This window comes from Lissotriton helveticus, chromosome 9 (assembly GCF_964261635.1).
Source record: "Lissotriton helveticus chromosome 9, aLisHel1.1, whole genome shotgun sequence".
Lineage (NCBI taxonomy): Eukaryota > Metazoa > Chordata > Amphibia > Caudata > Salamandridae > Lissotriton > Lissotriton helveticus.
Window position 1 is genome coordinate 305,569,214 of NC_136070.1, and position 19,823 is coordinate 305,589,036.

The 19,823-nt window shown below is 45.3% G+C and overlaps 1 non-coding gene across 1 annotated transcript; it reads right to left on the reverse strand.

Annotated features, from left to right (window-relative positions):
- Positions 1–3,018: 3,018 nt before the first annotated feature.
- On the reverse strand, positions 3,019–3,209 carry LOC144783577 (small nucleolar RNA snR46). The gene has a single exon (XR_013601528.1). It is a non-coding gene; the product is annotated as a small nucleolar RNA snR46 (small nucleolar RNA).
- Positions 3,210–19,823: the final 16,614 nt, after the last annotated feature.

The window sequence follows — 19,823 nt, forward strand, 5'->3', positions numbered from 1 at the left end:
CTTGCTTCAACATTCTTCGCATGCTCAAAAAAACATTTCGCTGGATCCCCACCGAAACTAGAAAAACGGTCACCCACGCACTGGTCACGAGCCGCCTGGACTACGGAAACACCCTATATGCCGGTACCACCGCAAAACTCCAGAAAAAACTCCAACGCATCCAGAACGCTTCAGCCAGGCTCATACTAGACATCCCGCGTTAAGAACACATCTCTGGTCACCTGAAAAACCTCCACTGGCTCCCCGTAAATAAGAGGATTACTTTCCGCCTCCTAACCCACGCACACAAAGCACTTTACGAACTTGGACCCGAATGCCTCAACACACGACTGTCCTTCTACACCCCCTCCCGTCAGCTACGATCCTCCAACCAAGCCCTTGCCACTGTACCTCGCATCAACAAAACCACCATGGGAGGTAGATCCTTCTCCTACCTGGCAGCTAAATCCTGGAACTCACTTCCCACTCACCTTCGCCTCACTCAGAACCACCTAGCATTCAGAAAGCAACTTAAAACTTGGATATTCGACAAGTAATTCCCCACCCTTCCTCAAGCGCCTTGAGACCCTATGGGTATGTAGCGCGCTATTTAAATCTCTTGACTTGACTTGACTTGACATAATTTTTTTTACTAAAGTTTTAGGTGTGGGTGTGGGTTTTGTTAGGTATGTGATAGGAAGTCAATTCAATTTTAATTAGGTTAGTATAATTTTTTTCTTTGATAATAAGAAGATGCTGCACCCGTCTACATTCTCTTTTGAAGTCTCTTCAATCTGAACTATTCAGTTTTTCTTGTGTGGCTAGTAGTTAGAATGCCCACTGAGTCTGGCCTGCAGGACTATGTTTGTTTGACTCTATCCCTTTGAGGACAGAGTATTAGAGTTCCGGTGAGATTGATTTATTTGGGATTGATTTATTTCCCTTCCCGCCCTCCTCGCCTCCTTTTTATGACCCGGATGTAAGCAGTAGGTGCCACACAAACCTTGTGGCTGTGGCACAACGCTATCTCACACTATCCATTCCACACATAGTTATTGTGAAGATTTTGAGCTCCTTGCCTAGGGCACGCCTCTGTATGATCCTAAATAGTATGGATGGCCCCCCCTGCTACAGAAGGTATTTGCACAGACAGCGCCCGGATGTAAGTTGTTATGATCAACGGCTAACTTCCGATACGCGCGTCAGCGTTTTTCTGTCTGTTAAATTCAACATTCAACATTCACCATTTCATTAATATTGAGTAATTATCCTGGTTTATTGTGACTTGTTTAATGTTTGTAATGTAATTATTGTTTCGTCTAGTGCTTTATATAATTTTGTTTTATAACTGTTGTCTTTGTTATTATTGTATTATGTGTGTTTTCATCTTGCTTGTGCAGTATTATATTTCAAATGTGGACTGCTTATTTGTACTTGTGGGTGCTCACAACTACATCATTGTATGAATTATTGTCTTTGTTTTCATATAAAAAATTATGTATCTATAAAAAAAAGAATCTCTGGCATCATAAATTCAAAATCTATTTTTGTATTAGATTAATAAATTACAAAAAATACTGGTCTGATTCATGGCTTCTTGCATATTGTAGACGTACTGCATTTGATATACAGTGTTCTGGAGAAGTTCTTGTTTTTTTGCAATGCAGTGGGAATATTACATGTTTTTCTTCCACAGTCCACCACTTTCCTTACTATTGCACTGACTGGAGTGGGAATAGTAAGTTTTACCCCACCGCAATCCAACACTTTCCCTACGTTTGCTCTTATTGGAGCAGCCTCTGTGACATATTAGTCCAGAGCAACATTAATAAGATCACTTGGGGTAACAAGCACAACCTTTAAGGTTTCTTTCCCTGTTGCCACTGTAAGGCGTGCAAGAACAGTTTGTTGTGCAAAGAAATGAGACGGGGCCCTACTAAGAGGGTTATCTCACGATTTCTCACATGCAGTACCAACTTTGTCATCTATAACATTGAGTGCCCTTGTTAATTATGGGACAAAAATCCTGGAAGGGCTGAACTAGTATGGGGAGCTTGCAGTCCACCTCAAAGATGCATGATCTCTTTACCTCGATTCTTGATATTCCTTAATCTGCAACGAGAATGAGAAGTATATAGTAAAGACATACAATAAGTGTTTATATCTTTGCACTTTGACTCTAACTGTTTTTCTTTGTCTTTATTTTCTTCTCTGTAGGAGGAAAGGAAGGGACCCATCACCAGAAACTCACAAGCACGGGCTTCCCTACCCCTTTTTTCGTCTTCACTTCTGGGATTCCATCACAGATAAGATCTATGTATGATTAATTTTAGTATCAATTTTAGTGAAACGTGATGCATTGTGCATTTACAGTCATTATGAGTTAGGACACTTGTCCAGTACCCATGGTGTACTCACTCAGAGTATTTATCTTCGACATCAGGCACTTTACCTTCTAACCTAGACTGATCCACATTTTGTGGGAAATTAAGAGTGAACACAGCGTGAGTTTGGCACTATGCCTTTTCGCTTACTGGCCTGCTGTGAATTCTGTTCTCTGGTCAAGGTTAAAATTAGCTTATGTAAATTTGTGAAGCACTTTGCCCATGATAGTTAGCCTTCACCACTTGGGTGCCAACTTGCATTCAGCAAATCGTGTTATTTTCTTGGCTTACTTGCCGGACTGTCATTTATTATTTTTCCTCATTATTTTTAGATATGCATTTTTCAAGTATAAGTCTCTCTGACTTAGAGTAACAACGTTCCAGTATGGCCGACACATTAGATTCTTCTGTGTCCTCTCTGTGTGTCTATCATGCAATTTTAAGGAAACCCTAGTGGTGGTTTAAGATCATGTGACCAAGGATGCTGGGCAGTTGAAACGCGTTTTGTGAATAAAACAGTTTCCTGCAACACTGTGACTACTTATGCGGTATCCTAAGAGTGTTCCTACCTAACTGTACATATGGGGGTAGATATATCAAGCCTTTTGCGAATTTCGGCCTTTGCGAATCGCAAAAGGCTTTTTTGCATTTTTGGAAATGTATCACAAAATCGCAAAATAAGGAATCGCAACAATTTGCGATTCCTTATTTTGCTTAAGCATTTAAGGAATCGCAAATTTTGCGATTTCTTACATGCGATGTATGTGGGTTTTGAAAATTGCGAATTTGTGTTAAGAAATCGCAAATTACCACCAACTTGTAGTTGGTGGTAATTTGCGATTTCATTTAAAAATGCCCTATTTGGCATTTGTGAAGGTGGCATGTGACGCACATACATGCCCATAGGGCATGTAGGTGCGCCATATGCACACACATGTACATTTCAGGGGTGCAGCAGGGTGTCTTTGAGACACCCCTGCACCCTTGAAATAATTCTCAATTTGCGAATTCGCAAATTGCGATTCTCAAATTAAGAAATAATACACAATCATTCCTATGGGCCTCCTGGCCCATAGGAATGCATGGGAAATTATTCCTTAATTGCGAATTCACAAATTGCGAATTCGCAAATAAGGAAGACTAAGAAATCGCTAAAAAATAGCGATTTTCTACATACATTCCATTTTGCGATTTCTAAATAGCGATTCTCAGACCTCGGAGATTGTTACACCCAATGCGTCGTGCAGCGATTTCTCGAGCCGCGGCAGGCAATGTGACGGTTTCTTCGGCAATGCATCGTAAAACAAATGCGGATGCAACATGCTTCTTCGGTGTTGCGTCAATTTTCCAGCTCCCAGTGACCAACAGTTTACAGAGGCACTAAACAGCAGCAGGCACCTCTTTGCAGGTTGGAATCCCCAGCTAGGAAATTCAGCGGAGCTGGGGGTGAAATCTTTGTGTCCCTGAGACTTCAGAACAGGAGGCAAGCTCACTTCCAAACCCTTGGCGATCTTCTTCAAGATGACAAAGCAAACAGCACAGTCCTTTTCTCCTTTCCTGGGCATTAAGCAGCCACTGCAGGTCAACCCTAGACAGCAAACAGCACAGGGGCAGTATTCCTCCTCAGCTTATACAGCTCTTCTCCTTGGCAAAAGTTCCTCTTGATATCCCAGAGTGATCTAAAAGTCTGGAGGTCTGGGCCCTTCTTTTTATACCGAAAAAACCTTTGTTCTCTGAAGGCAGAGAGTGTCTGTACCCAGCCAAAACTAGTTATTTGGGGCACTTTGCAAGTGTACAACAACATCCATTGTCAGTGTGAACCCTGGCTCAAAGCACACCACAGGGGGTGCAGAGCCATCATTTTGGAAGGCAGGCACAGCCCTATTCAGGTGCAGGTGCTATTCCTCCCTCCAAATGTAGGCCAGGCCTATACAGCCCAGCACTGACTCATCAGGCTCTCTGGAGCCACAGCTCCTCCCCAGCCCCTGACACGCCAAAGCCAGACATGTAATACGCAAACCTGGCAGAGGCATACTGGATGGTTAAGCAAGGAAATACCTTCTTTCTAAAAGTGGTGTTTTCAAACACAGAATGTAAAAATCACCCTCACTAAAATATGTATTTTAACATTCTGCGTTCAAACATATCAAACTTTATTTTTCTATCTTGTTCCCAGGGGCAGATATGTTTATAAGATGTTATACACAAACTCTCCATTCTATCCTATGGGAGGAGGTAGCCTTGCAATAGTGAAAAACGAAATTGGCAGTATTTCAGGACATGCCACACACATCAGAGCATGCCCTACCTTTCACATACAATGCACCCTGCCCACAGGGGAACCTTGGGCCTAGCTAAGGGGTGACTACCAAGTAAGAAAAGGGAAGGTTAAGGAATTGCAAGTGTGGGCACTTGCCAAGTCGACACGGCAGTACCAGACTGCACACAGGTTCTGCAATGGCAGGCCTTCATTACATTTAATAGGCTGCTTCTGTGGGTGGCACAATCAGTGCTGCAGCCCACTAGCAGTATTTGATATACAGGCCCTGGGCACACACAGTGCACTGTACTAGGGTCTGACTAGTAAATCAAATATGTCAATCATGGAATCACCAATCCATAAACACAATTTACACAGAGAGCATTTGCACTTTAGCACTGATCAGCAGTTTTAAAGTGCCCAGAGTCATCAAACCAACAGGAACAGGTCAGAAACAATTCAGGAGGAAGGAAAAAAGGTCTGGGATGACCCTGCATAAAGGGCAAGTCCAACAGTCCCCATTTGTTCCAGTTGGTGGATTGATAATTTGTCTAGTCACTGTTGAGTATCATGGACAACACGGAATGAGACATCTATGAGGTTGTGTTTAATGACTGCCACATGAACATTGTGTCATTGTAACATCTCTGTAGCATCTTTATTTCAAGAAATATGTGGTTTTTCTTTATAGCTGATATTACTTGCTTTAAGTCTTGATTGCATTGCTTCATCCATTTTTCAAACATCATCAATTGCATTTTACCGCAGAATCATTCTTCATTTAGATGTGCATTTAGTTATGGCAACATTTTGCTTCCATAATGTACCCACAGATATCTCATACTTCATTCTACCCTCAATAGATTGGAGCCTACAACCTTGCTATCTACTGTGAGAACAATTATCTTATCTTGTTCAAAGGATGGAACTGAGCAACAGCCAGAAAATTGCATTTGAAATAGACCTTGAACAGTTTATCCACATTTACGGTGCAGAAAATATGTGTAAAAGTGGGATTGAAACCACCCCACTTTTTTCCAATTCTAGGTATTTCATGACCACAAAATACAGTGAACTGCTGAGTACTTGAAGGACAGCTCTGTGACTAGAGCTAGTGTCTGCAAGACTGCTAGGGCTTGATTATGATGGCGGAAGGCCCCTCGCTGACAGCTGGTGGGTGGCGGGTCCTCGGCCATCATACAGAGCTTTTCCACCAGGCTGATCATGATGGTGGGGGGAAGTATTGGGGAAGCCTGGTGATCGGAAAGGCCGACCACCACGGTTCTGACATGCGGTCCTTTTCCGATCACCTGTCGGAACAGCAACATTGCCCAGCATTGCGGCAGTGCCTTGTAGGCACCACTATTGGGATCATGATATCCCTTTCCAACGCCTGGCCATGGCGGTTTACCCGCAAGGACAAGTTGGTGGAAAGGGACCTTGGGCGCCCATAGCGGGCCCCCCTTCAGTCAGGGCACTTTCTCTTGGGGGTTGGTGGGGGCACCTAAGGTGCGCTGTTGCATTGTTGCATTTCCATGCACCATGTGGCAGGGACCTCATGATGCCTTCCACGTAAGGCAGGGAAATTTAACAGCACCCTATGTACATTGTGGGGGGTGCTGCAGCCAGCAGCACCCTCCGCAATGTAAAGTATGGCCGTTGCGACCGCTGCAGTGGCCATTGCATCGTAATGCAGTGGGTTGGTAGGCCGCCTCGTAGTTGCCCGGTCCCACTACCGCAGCGATGGCGGTCAGATGAAAATTTGACCTTCATCGTAATGACCCCCATAGTCTCCCAAAGGTAAGGAGACTTCATCTGCAGTCTGCACATTCTGTTGGAGGATCTGAGTGTCAGCTTAGAGCCCAGGCACCTGCCTTCCTGCAGAGAGAGGAAAGAAGTGTGCATGGCCCTGCAGGAGGACAGGCTGTGAAAGATAAGCGTTCCTGCATATGAGTACCCTAATCCTCCTAAATGGTTCTAGTTGCAAACCATATCAAGCACCTAAAAATGAAATATGAAATGCGAAAAATTTGAGCTGGGCACTCAATAGTAAATGGCAGCTATCAGATCCTCTAGAAATGCAACTACAAAAATGTAAATATCCATAATGGGTGGTGTAGTAACAGATGGGCAAGTGAGCAATGGGCATAGGGATGAAATCAAACTAAAGCTGGGTGGAGAGAGGAGAGGACAACAAGAGAGAGGGGCAGCAAAGGACGTTGGGTTTGATGGAGGGAAACCCCATGAAAGAAAGAGAGAACAGTACTTGAGAGAGAGAAAGGAACATGGACGTTTGTATTTGGCGGAGGGAAAACACATGAGGGACTGAGCTAGAAAACACATACACCCTCATTGAGTGCTGAAAGAAAAACAAAAATGTTGTTCTCTAACTATGAGCAATAGAAGGGTACAAGTCATTGAATTAAAATGATGGTAGAGATGCTATGCCTCAAGGAGCGTGGCCAAGGCAGCAACCAAGATGGCCAACTGCTTGTGACACTCCGGCTGTTGTGACCTACAACCTGCATGGATCGCCTTCATTGCTACATCTAACCTCATCTGCGCCATGGGAATGAGTCAATAGTGGTGGGAGGATGCCCATTACTGGCTCTCCCACTGCCAATGATGCCTGCTAGCCCCATTTCCCTGTGAGAGGACCACGCTGACCGGCATCACCTTGGAGGCCCTTAGGTAACAGAGGATATGGGTGAACCTGAGGTTGAGATTACCAAGTTTCATCGGGGCTCTCCTCTCTCCCTGCTACACAATGGATGGACCTGCCAGCGTACTATTGGAGCTCTTCCACCCCTGCTCTGCCTAATATGCAATCGGCTGTGACAACTCCCACTTATAGATGTGGCCTCCTGGCCATCAGAAAATCTTGATATCGTGACTGAGTGCCAGGTGAGTGCGCCATCCTGGTAGAGTGACAAGGGCCCTCTATGTCAACAATATGAGGTTGGATGGCCTAAATAATCACGTGTGGCTGCTTGCTGCTGCAATCGGCATGATGAGTTGCTGCTGGTGTGGTGCACACCTAATGCCTTGCTAAGATCTGCCCTCCCCCTAGCACTCTGATATTGCTGTAAGGGCTGCATGGTGCTAGACTCACTGCTCCACAAGTGGTGACAGCTGTAGGCGGCCACCTTGAGCTCTACATCTGCACCTTCAGACATCTCACCCGCTCACAGGGTCACCTGCAGCCCAGGCCTCTGTCGGGGACATTACTCCTTTCTTACCAACCCCATGAGGGGTGAAGTACTGCATGGAGAGGTCCTGCACTGTCATCAGCTTGCTCCTGGTGCTGCGCGGGACATGAATATGAGAGGAGCCATGTGCCTATAGTGCTACTCCACAGGCGCCATCTCTTCTGTCACAGTGGCTACATATGCATTGAGGACTGGCAGGCCTTCTGTGATTTGCGGTGACATATCTACATGCTCTACAGAATACACCTAAGCCCACATTTTGTAGTTGCACCCAGCCTCCAACTGCTGACATCCAAAACCCTCCTTCTGCTCCCTTCAGCGGCATCTATACGGGATTAGGAATCACATATTTGGCTGGGGTGGCTATGCTGTTACACCTGCTGCTAACCATTAGAGCGATATCAACTTTCTATTCTACTCATTAGGCCTCTGATTGCCTCCAACACGTGGTCCTCATGATGGGTCAAGGCAAACTAAAGCTAAGCAAAGTGCTGTTCGAGCAATCCAAAGCAACGTGATGCCAGGGCACCCATTCCAAAACTGATGAGCCACCGGACAGAGAAGCAGTCTCCGACACTGCAAGTGGCACAGCTGTCATAATGCCAGAACTGAGGGTTGGGTTCTGCTCCATAGATGGTTGCTACGATGCACTCATCAGCCAAATTGGTTATATAGGTGAGCAACTGAACTATCAAAATACCAGAATAGACGTGCTGAGGAGAAGCTCTCTGGGCTGGAGGACATCGCTGTGACCACGATGAAACGTTTTTAAAAATTAGAACACGTCCTGAAAACAGTAGCTATCAAAAATGAAGACCTGGAGGCGCGATTTCGTAGGAACAATATTTGCATTTTGGGTATTGTGGAGACCACAAATATGTGACGCCCTGACACCATGGCTGTACAATTGCTTACTGACCTTTTCGACCATGGCTGTTTCACATCTACATTTGCCCTTGAGCGAGCACACCTCCCACTTAGCCAATGACCACCAGTGGGGAACCTTCTTCAATCAAACATAGCACACCAACTCAATTATCCTCAGCCTTGACAACAAGATTTTAGCTAAAGTCCTCGCCACCTTATTGTTCCTGCTCATGGAGCAGATTATCTCTCCTGTCCAGTCGGGTTTTGTTCCCCATAGGTTACTTCCCTTATTTTGCAGACTATATTTGCAGTACTGAACAGTGTCTCGCCGACAGCTCCTGCGGTCCTGCCTTTATTAGACGCCGAGAACACATTTGACTCTCTGGAGTGGTTCTTCCAGAGAGCTACACTGTCCGAGATAGGTCTCACTTGCAGCTTCATCTTCCTGGTTATGCTCCTCGTATCCAACCAGGGGCACGACTGAGGGTGAACAGCTCACTCACAGAGTCCTTTCCCGTTGCTAGAGGGAGCAGACAGGGTTACTCTTTCTCACCCTCTCCAGTACATTATTCAGATAGATTCTCTGGTTCGCCAACTCCAGGAGAGACACAAGCATCATGGCCTTCAACTCATGCATTGTCCCCTTCTCCTCTTCATGAATGCAGGCACCATATTGCTGTTTGTTTGTCATCCCTCCAACAATCCCCCACTTCAGAGCTGTGAAATTCTATGTTTTGGGAGCCTCTTGCGTCTCCATATTAACTAGGCCAATACAGAAGTTTTCCCGCTAACTGAGGGTACTCACCCTGTGACTTTTGAGTATCCCTTAACATGTAACACAGACCTCTCCAAATATTTAGGTATACACCTGCATAGCGGCAAGCACCAGATACTTCGGTTCAATTATCCGCCAGCCAACAAAAAAAACACTCAACGCAAGTGGAGCGATTGATTAAACTTCCACTCTCTAAGGCGGGGTGAGTGACGATAAATAAAATGGTTCCAACCAGATGCCAGAGTCACTTATCTCAAATCAGAGAGAGACCAATTTGGAAACTGTTGCCCTCATCTGTACTACAGAAGGGCATTCCTTTGGACCATTCCGACATCCAAACTTTATCCACCACCCGCTGGGCATGGCAGAAACTCTGCTGTGTGTGAAGCGCCATCCTCTACTCACCTGCCCTGCCCCTGGCTAATAACCCCTGGCTCCCTCTCAAACGTGAGAAACTCGTCCAAAGCACCCTACAACATCATGACCTACATACCATTGGAAATGTATTCCCTAATTGTCATGTCCTAGCGCATGCTGTTGACGTCCGCTTTCAGAATACCTCCCACATGGACCACTTTGCTCTAAGGTGTCTCCACTACACTTTGCGCTCCCGCATACCCACATATCCTCTAACCCCAGATAGCTTGCCACCACTGACACTTATCATTACTGACACTGACAGAGACCGGTTAGTCTCTAGGCTATATCGCGCTTATCTGGTCATGAAACCTGAATACTCAAAGTGTGCCAGGGAGGCCAGGGGAGCAGGCTTGGGTTATTCACTCTCTGACAAAGTTTGGTCTTATTGCTGCTCCCAAACGAAACACATATCTATCAATCATAAATATAAACTTCTACATTTAAAATTCCTACATCGGGCGTAATTGCTCCCTCCCCAGATATCGCACAATTTGACCCTACACGTTCGACCAAATGTCCCAAGTGTCATGCTCAGGATGCTGCTTTTGCACACTTAACCTGGGCATGTCCACATATAGGATGACACTGGACCACTAGTCTTAACCTAATCTTCAAAATGACGGATGCCATGGTCGCATCTGTTCCCCTGGGGGTGCTACTGGGATATACCCAAGACATCCCCAAATCTGTTCGCACATTTGTTGCTGTGGCACTTCTAGTTACTAAACTGGAGCTGTTGTTGCATTGGGGTAGTCGGCACTTCCCCACAGACTCTGCATGGCTCAACATCATGACGCAATAGGACAAGATTAGCGAAGACTATGCATAGTTGCAAAACCTCACCTCTAGGCCTAAAGATATTTGGCTACCTCTGAAAAACGTACTCACCTTGGAATCGGATGGCTCGGGTTGAACAACACTCTTTCAATATGTTACACATCAATTTTACCATGATTTCTAAATCTCTTCTCATACATTACAACTGTCCCACACCATGAGACTTATTTGTAAAGCCATTATGATCATGAAAAGCTAATATTTTCTTCTCTGCTTGTTTTCTCATAAATTATATGCCATGTATCAAGTGGATAACTCCTGTAGCTATGTGCAATGTGTCTTTTTTCTGTATGTTCTCATCTATCACTAAAATGTTAAAAAGTTAAAAACAAACAAAAAAAATATGCTATGCCTCAAGGGGGGAAAACAGAAAATGGAAAGGGAAATCCATTGGAAAAACGGAAGTGAATGAAAGTGACACCAAAGACAACCAATAAAAGTAATGGGCTGGGTAAAAACCCAATGTAAGTTTTTGTTGTTATTGCATAATAGACGTTCACCCACTAGACAGTTCAGTGCTGTCTGGTAGCTGAGATCGAAAAAGGCCAAAAAACGAATTGTAGCATTTTGGAAAGTTGAAAGCTATTTTATTTGACATGCCAGCAGTGGAGGACAAAGAGCATTGCAAGAGTCCAGTTTGGAAATACTAAGGTTCTCGAATACAATCTGACTCTGATCATTTGGATAAATGGTAGCACATAGTGAATGTGCTTGAGTAATTAAGAGTAATTTGGGTCAAATATCCTAATGAAGGAGCCAGTGGTGGTGGAACAATATTCAGAGTGGGGGTGCTGCCATCAATGTTACACCACAGAGGTCACAGGGATTGTGAAAACGTTAAGTGTCACAAGAAGAACAAGCACAGAAAATGAGCTTCACACATTCAGCAAGAAAGTGATAAGGGTATGGTATCGGCCCTTTGGTGCATTTTTTACAGACAGCAAACTTACAATTGAAATGGACCCTAAATTAGCACGGACATACAGTTTTATTGATAAAACTACTTAGCACACAAATGGTAATGTGTAGAATTTGGGGTTCAGCAAATTTTTGTCATCACCGAGTAAAGTCTATTGATTTGTTTTGATCCTATAAAAAATCCATCACATTTCACAAAAATTGTGCTTTGTGTAAAATATTTGCACAGTCCATTTATGGGTATTTAAATGTTGTTGTGTTGTAGAAAATGTTTCTATCCTACAATCTATCCTTTCACTACTCCACTATCCAGGCAAGACTGTCAGATAGCTCACTCTACTAAATCCTCTCATGTTGCAATCCGACAAAGTAAATTAAATACCAATCTCCCACGTTAAAAGATTAGCAGCAATCTGTCATGAGACATAGCCTGACATTTCACGTGTGCAGTTGAAGCACAGCAAACATGACCCAATAAAACTGCAATTTACCACCATTTGTATTGGTCATTCACCATTTGAACTCCAGCATGGTTATTTTGGGTTTGCTGGTGCTTCCAGCAGCTATGCAAGAGCACAGGAACAACGAACTAAGAGAAAGCAAGCGGCTGATGGCTACTGTTTGTGTTCTGTAGTATTTAGTGCTATTTTCGTATTGCAAAACTGATCCTCTGGCCCATTTTGGATGCAAGGGTGCATCCTGCACTACGAAAATAGCACTATGCTGGATTACACTTCTCACAGAATAATGCATAATTATGAAGAAATAACAGGTAATTACGAGTAATGATGCTAGAGAGGATTATGCCATTTATGCCCACCCTAAGGGAGGCCCATGCATTCTGCCAGAAAATATCACCTCTCAATCTGAGAAAAGCATCATCAAGGTCTGTTCATAAACCCAAGCAAGTGCCACCACTTCACAGCCTCGAGCCACCACTTCACAGCCTCAACTAGCACCACCAATATAGTATCACTCATGAAGTAGATGTGTACACAGTTCAAGGCCAGAAACTTTTTATAACTCACTGTGTACTGTACCTACAGATGCTGCCTCATTGGCACATGTTCCACCACTATTGCCTCAAATGACCATAGAAATGCTCAGAGAAAATGTATTCCCTTCCAAAGATATAAGATAATTTATCTGGCTCAACGTTATTTCCCCTTGCTACCATTTTGAATTAAATGGAAGCCAAGGAAAGAAGAGTGTACTACCCTGCATCTCAGTTTCCACTTACACCGTAGGGCATATTCACAAGGAGCTATCGCCGAATTAACAGCACTTTATTGCAGCCAAAGTCATGATAAATGTACCCCCCCATTCACAAGCTGGTGCTAACAGCCCACAGCACCTGTTAGAACTGGGGGTCTCTAGTTGGCAGAGGTAGGTACCACTGTCCAAATTGGGACCCTTGCTTCTAGTAAGGAGGAAGCCCTCTGAGATAACCCCTGCTCACCCCCTTGGTAGCTTGGCACGAGCAGTCAAGGCTTATCAAAGGCAATGTGTAAAGTATTTGTACCAACACTCACAGTAACACAGTGAAAACACCACAAACTGACTCCACAACAGTTTAGAAAAATAAAGGTATTTAATCTAAACTACACAAGACCAAAATTACAAAACTCCAACATACACAGTTCAAGATTATAGTTGCAAAAGAGTTCTTAAGGTTGCGTTAAAATAATCCACAGTCGCGTGAAAAGTGCACAGTTGTGTCACGTTTAGCCAACAGTACCTTTAAATGCGACAAAGTTCCAAAACAGAAGCTGGTGCGGTGGAAAACAAGCGATGCGTCACTCCCGAGACCTTGGGGAGGCGATGCGACAGCCCCGCTCCATGTAGCGGGCGTGTTGCGGAGACTCCGGTCTGTACGGGGAGGGATGCGATACCTTGTATGGAGTCCGGTGCGGAGGCTCCATAGTGAAAAAGCTCGCAAAGGTACGATGCGACGATCTTTGGGGCTGCGACAATCTCCGGGGCGACGATGCGCAATTCAACTGCGATCTTCCTCTCGCAGCTCCTCGATGCAATGACTCTGCGACGATGTTCGCAGCGACGTGATGAGGTCCGCAGGCAAGCGGTGCGACGATCTCACCCAGTGATGACAGGCTCTGCGACGATACTCGCAGCGATGGTAATCTTCCTGCACCGGACAGGTGCGTCCCGCAAACGAAGGATGCGATGACTCTAACTACATTAGCATATTTCATTTGTGAGATTAATATTTGTAAATAATGGAAGATAAATGAGGTGTTTTTGATATTGTAGGTGATTTTTGAAAAAGTGGTTACTCTGAAGCCCAAGTCCTGATGAGGCCCAAAAGTTGACGGGTTGAAACGCATCAACAGTATAATTGAAGACACCCATATCATTTAAAAACATAAGAAATAAGTTCATGAGCATTGTTAAAAAATAAGGGCATACGTTTATAGACTTAAATGCTCGATTGATAGGTTGTTCTTTTGTACAAGCAATGCTCGGCAGGGAGTTTTGTTTATAGAGCATCCTGTTCAAATAGTACGGCTATGAGAAACAATAAGTGAATTGTATACTTTTTGTTTTTGTTCATGTTTTTGTATAAATATTTTGTATATATATATATATATATATGTCTATGTGTTGTAAATATTTGTACGTATATATGTAAGTCAGAGTATTACTTTTATGTGAGTCTTTACTAAAATATATAAAAGAAAGAAAGAAAAGTGATAAAAAATAAACACTTTGTTGTCTAAAGCATTTGAAATTTAATTTGAGTTACCCTTTGCCTAGTGATTCCTTCTAATTCGTCAGATTTGGTCTAAAGATTAGTATCGGTAGGGAGAGTTAATTAAAGTATCTCTACAACCTACTTAAGGTTGGTTATTTATCCCAAGGCATTATTGTTTTTTTATATCTGGTTCCACTGCCCAGCATGCACATTCGAGTGTCCCATGGAAGTCTGCCTATCCAACACAACCCTACATGAATTGAACTATTACTTGTGTCTGTACCCCCTGTTGGATCATGAACAGGAGTGTAACTGAGACAGCTATGCATGGGATGCCTTGACATACTGTGTATGTGTTGGCAGTTGTGCAGGGGAGATTGCACAATTCCTCGTGTGCAGTGACCACATCGAGGCGCTCCCCTATTGGGCTGTGTTGCACATTGGTGAACCGGCATGGGCTGAGCACACCCGCCTGGACCAGTTAATGGAATGGCTCACCCTGGTGTTCCTTGAACACATTTACGATGTACTATTGGAACACAAGGCACAAGAAGCTGAGCTCACATTCATAGACGAGTAACTACGTTCCTGCAGCCACATCCATTTGTTACCCACAGCACAGGTCTCAACAATGTGTTGCATCATGGCGATTGCTCATATAGCCCTCCATAACAGTGAACATGTCTGCCATTATCTAAACTCTGGATGCATGTGCATGGATCAACGCGTGTGTCCACATACTCGTGCAAGGTGATGCAGGTCCATGGTCGGAGCAACACAGCGTCATTTACAACATTGCCAATTCAGACACACTGCTGGGGGAGAGCACACACATGGCAACCTAGCACGACATGTGAACCTGTCGGACCCTTTCACCCTTATCACTGTCAGCAGAGCAGACAATCGGCGCACTCCGGTGGCAGAGCACTCTGCAGATACCCTGGGCAGTGAGTCGTGCCCCCTCACACGAGGCAATGGGCAGACGCCAAACAACACATGACTCATCCAGCAAGTCAAGGTGGGGTGGGGTGTTAACATCTGTGATGATTGTTTACCATTTTTGCACCAACATCTTCAGAACCTCAACATGTACCCATGCTGCGTGTGAGTGTCTTAAGCATGTCCCTGTCTTTTGTGTCCGTTGCCTCGTCCGTACTGACATGCTCATGCCAAAAAAGTCTATGCCACCCCATTGGTGTCTAACTGTGAGGTGTGTTCATAAGATTGTCCACTTCCGTGCACAATGAGCATCATCCTTACACAAGGAAGAAATGACTGACGCATGTGTAATGGGGGTGTGTCCCTATTGCAAGCTCAACCTCTGTGAGCCAGACATTGTTATGAGATAGGTGCTGGCCGACATGTTCACTAATGTGGTTTCAGCACTGTGAGTATGGTGTCCAACCTCTGACCATGTGGAGCAATGTCATATATCATAACAGAATGTGTCCACACAGATGTGTGTAAGTAGGTATGCGTTGTGAATTTCTGTTGTCACATGTGAAGTAGGACACCACTCCTGGCCTGCTACCGATTTGATCACTCCTACACACAGCCCTATTCAACACATGGACATGGACCTACATTGGGGGGTTGTGAGATTGTTGTTGATGTGCAAAGGGGACGCAGCTATAACTCACCTTCACAGTCATTCAATTTGCTATGTGTCTCGAGGATACACATGCGCATAGATGTAAGTTACTATGGTGTACCTTCATGTGCAATCATTGTCCCTACATCCAGCCACACTACCATACGTAAGTGTTTATAGTAATGACACATTTGTGTGATTTAGAATGTTTTATTCACATTCAGGTGATTGACAGAGCTGGAACCGCATGGCCATCCAAGCCCACACCACATGGAAGTCCAGTGGTGGGCCAACCAGAGTCCTTTGGGGATTGTGAAGTGACTAGGAAGTGGGAGAGTGCAGTCCGCAGCAGGATTGCTGTGTCATTGGCCAGCAGTGATGAAATGGGAGTCCGTGTTGGCATCCGAGTAAAGGTTGCAGATTGTTCTGGGGGTCAGTAGGAGGTATTTCCCAGGGCACGATGCATAGGTCCTAACCAGGCAGGGACAGGGCATATGGCAGTGATGGATGCTACTGCCTCCTTCCTCACACAGTAATTCCCATCCCCTTCTTGCTCCCCAGATACGGGTTCTGTTTCTGGCGTGTCCGGTGTGTGTGGCGGCCTGAAGACTGCAAGACTGCATCACTGTTTGCCACTGATGCAACAGACGGCGAGGGTGATGGGGCTGCATCACTGTGTGCCACGGACACATCAGGGGTCGAAGCTGTGTGTGTCGATGTTCCCGCTTCAGTCATCTGGGAATGGCTCAGTGTCAGCAATGGCAAGACGAAGTACTGCAGGACATTGAAGTTCCCCGATACTACTCGCAGGTGTCCAGCCGTGTCTTCCATACTTCCAGCCTGCATCTGCTCTATGGTCTCCATTGACTTCTGCTTCTGTGCCAACTCTGTGCTGTAATCGCTGGTTTCTGTCTGACCAGACAGTTCTTGTATTCGATCCATGGCCCCAGCGAGGTCAGCCAAGGTCTGTGGCGAAGCATAGTGTGTACAGGGGGTGTCCGATAGGGACTGTACGTGGTCCCTGATGGGACTCAGACACCCACGTAGATCATCGAGTTTGGCGGCCAAAAGTTCAAAACCCACTGCAGCTGTTCAGCCAATTCCCCCTAGCAACCTCACACACGTTGTTGGAACTCAATATGTTGGTCAGGGTGCTGGGGGACAGCAGTGGTGGTGTGTGTTTCCTGCTGTGTGGTCTGTGCAGGTGGTGGACTCACCTCAGGCAGCTGGCCTTACCTGCTCCTGGGGACGTGGTGCGGAGGCTGTCTATGATCCATTGGAGGGTGTCTGACATATGTGCAGGTTGTCCTCTTCATCATCAATGCTGTGAAGTGAGGTATGCCCTGCAGGTGGTGTTGTTTGTCCCTCTGCAATGTGAAAGGGGAGATGCAGGTTAACAGAGTTACACATGTATGTTGAGGATTTGCTCATGTTTCCATTCAGACATGCCAATGTACATTGTCACTCTTTAGTTGGAGCTGGCTATTTGATGACAGTGTGTTTTCCGACTACATGGCGGATGTGTAGTAGGACCCGTGCATTATCATCACACAGTGTTAGGCAATTCCATATGTGAGTGGACAGTTACTACGCACGTTTGGGACCTGTGGTGAGCCGTGTCCTATGGTGTTGCACTTTATACCTCATTGCCGTTATTGCTGATGTTCTGTGATTACTATGTGCGTGTGCTGCATTGTGGGGGAGTTGCCCCTGCAGCTCTGAATTTGTGTAGCCTTCTTCCTTTGTGGCGGAGGGCCTTTGAATTGTGTGTTTTTTTGTGGCCAGATTTGTTTTTGACTTGGGTCATATGTGCTCTCAGACAGATTTTGTGGCCTGGGGCATTGTTCGTCTGCTGCGTGTACGTGTATTGTACGGCACGGGTTGTGTGTGCACGTGGACATGTCAGGGTGTGAACTGCTCATTGACGGATGTGAACCGCATAGGGCCACCTCCATATCTATTCATGGGCCATCTCATGTTTTTGGGCTGCTGTCATGCTATCGGGCATGCAGTGTTACTTGCATAGTCAGTGTAGGTCACAGTGCCGCTGCGTTGCTGGATTCAGCCCATGTGCATGGGTCGGCTGTGGTATTGGTGATATGGAGTGGGGCTCCTTCATGCACATTGTGGACGGGGCCTACTTGGCATTTCTATGTGTGCTGTAGTGTGCCAAGGCTATCAGTGACATGTGGGTGTGCAGTGTGCTACACCTCGTTGTGCATGTTTGCCATTGTGCCCATCTCCCGCCTTCCCCGTCCCTGGTCGTTACTCACCCTGTTGCTGTTTGGTCCGGTCGTATTGTGCTGTGTCCAGGCCCCCAATTCCTGCCCCGTCTCCACACTGCTGTCTGTGGCTACCAGTTTCTCCAGCTCATCAGTCTCCTCCTGTGTCGCAGGAATCCCACCTCCAGTAGCCCTTGCTGCCTCCCTGTTGGCGTAGAGCTTCTCCTTGGTTTGGCTGTGCACTGCATGCCAGAGCCTCTTGACCTCCTCCAGTGACCACCTCACTACTCCGGCTGCATTGATGTTGGTGACGATGGCCTGCCATATTTGTTTGGGTTGCCAGTGCCGCAGTGGAGGTGGCGAACAGTTGGTGTCCTGTCACCTCTGTGATGATGATCCGGTCTTCCTGAGAACTGAACCCTATCTTTCTTTTCCTCTTGTCCTTGCCGTTTCCTGAACACAGGGTTCCTGGTGGTACCTTTGTGGGGCATGTGGAGTTCCGTTTGTGCTCTGCACTAGGTCCTGGTGTATCCATGTTGCAGCGCAGTTTGAATTGTTTTTTTTTTCTTTCTTTTATTAGTGCATTTTCCTGCCAGACGCATGAGGTTTGCAGGCCTGTGGCTGGTTTTCTCTGATTTTTGTACAGCAATTGGCCTTATTACATGTTTTCTGGCATTCACGTTTTGCATTTTTGCGGCGTGGTGTTGATTTTCACGCTGACATTTGACGCGTTGTCTGGTGTCTAGCGCATGCTACTGCAGCGTTGTGAATTCCCTGGTGTGACGGGGTTATCTTCCCACAATAGGCTGCGATGTTGAAAGTTGCGTTATGCTACTCTTGCGGTAGTTATTACGCTTTCTTGTGAATATACCCCAGCACCTTAAAAGAAGGGTCAGTCTATCACTATTTATTGGGAGACAGTGAAATTAACCGGCCTTTAGTGTTCTACTCTGTCTGCTGGTGCAGTAGTGTGAATCTAAATCTTCCTCATTTGCCATTTATGGTATTTGAGTGCCATAATTAAGAAAAGCAAAATGCAATATAATTAAAGCTAAGAAGAAGTCAATTACAACAATTTAAAAATAATTACAAAAAATGCTGCGAGTCCTGTTTTGACATGTGTAACATGGAGATGATACTAGAGGGAAACAACTCCAAAGCCAAAATAGTTTGCATTTAAATATGCAACTTTGACTTTCTTTCTCTAAAGAGATTAGAAGATTCAAATACAAGTTATGTAAAGCAAAGCTTATTTGTATGCTTCGAAAAAACGAAATGGTATAAGTTATACAGCATTAAAAAAATTGCCTTCTGAAGTTCAGACCCGGTGAATCAACACCTGATCATCTATAGGGGCAATATCGCCTGCATCTCAGGCTGCCATTCCAAGGAGAAATGGGAAGTGTTCACTTGGCAAGTCACGGTCTGCCTTCTGAAATGCTTAGCACCTATCATACACAAAAGGTTTTATCGGGGACTGGCAAAGTGCCAGTTCATTAGGAGTTACCAGAGCGAGAAACAACTTGGAAATGGTTCCTGTGAGCCGCAACATACACGCGGTAAGTGATATTTAACATTCCCAGAGGAAGAGTTTCCAAGCCGGTGTAAAGACGAAATGGGTGGCACGGATTTGCCTGAAGAGAGTTGT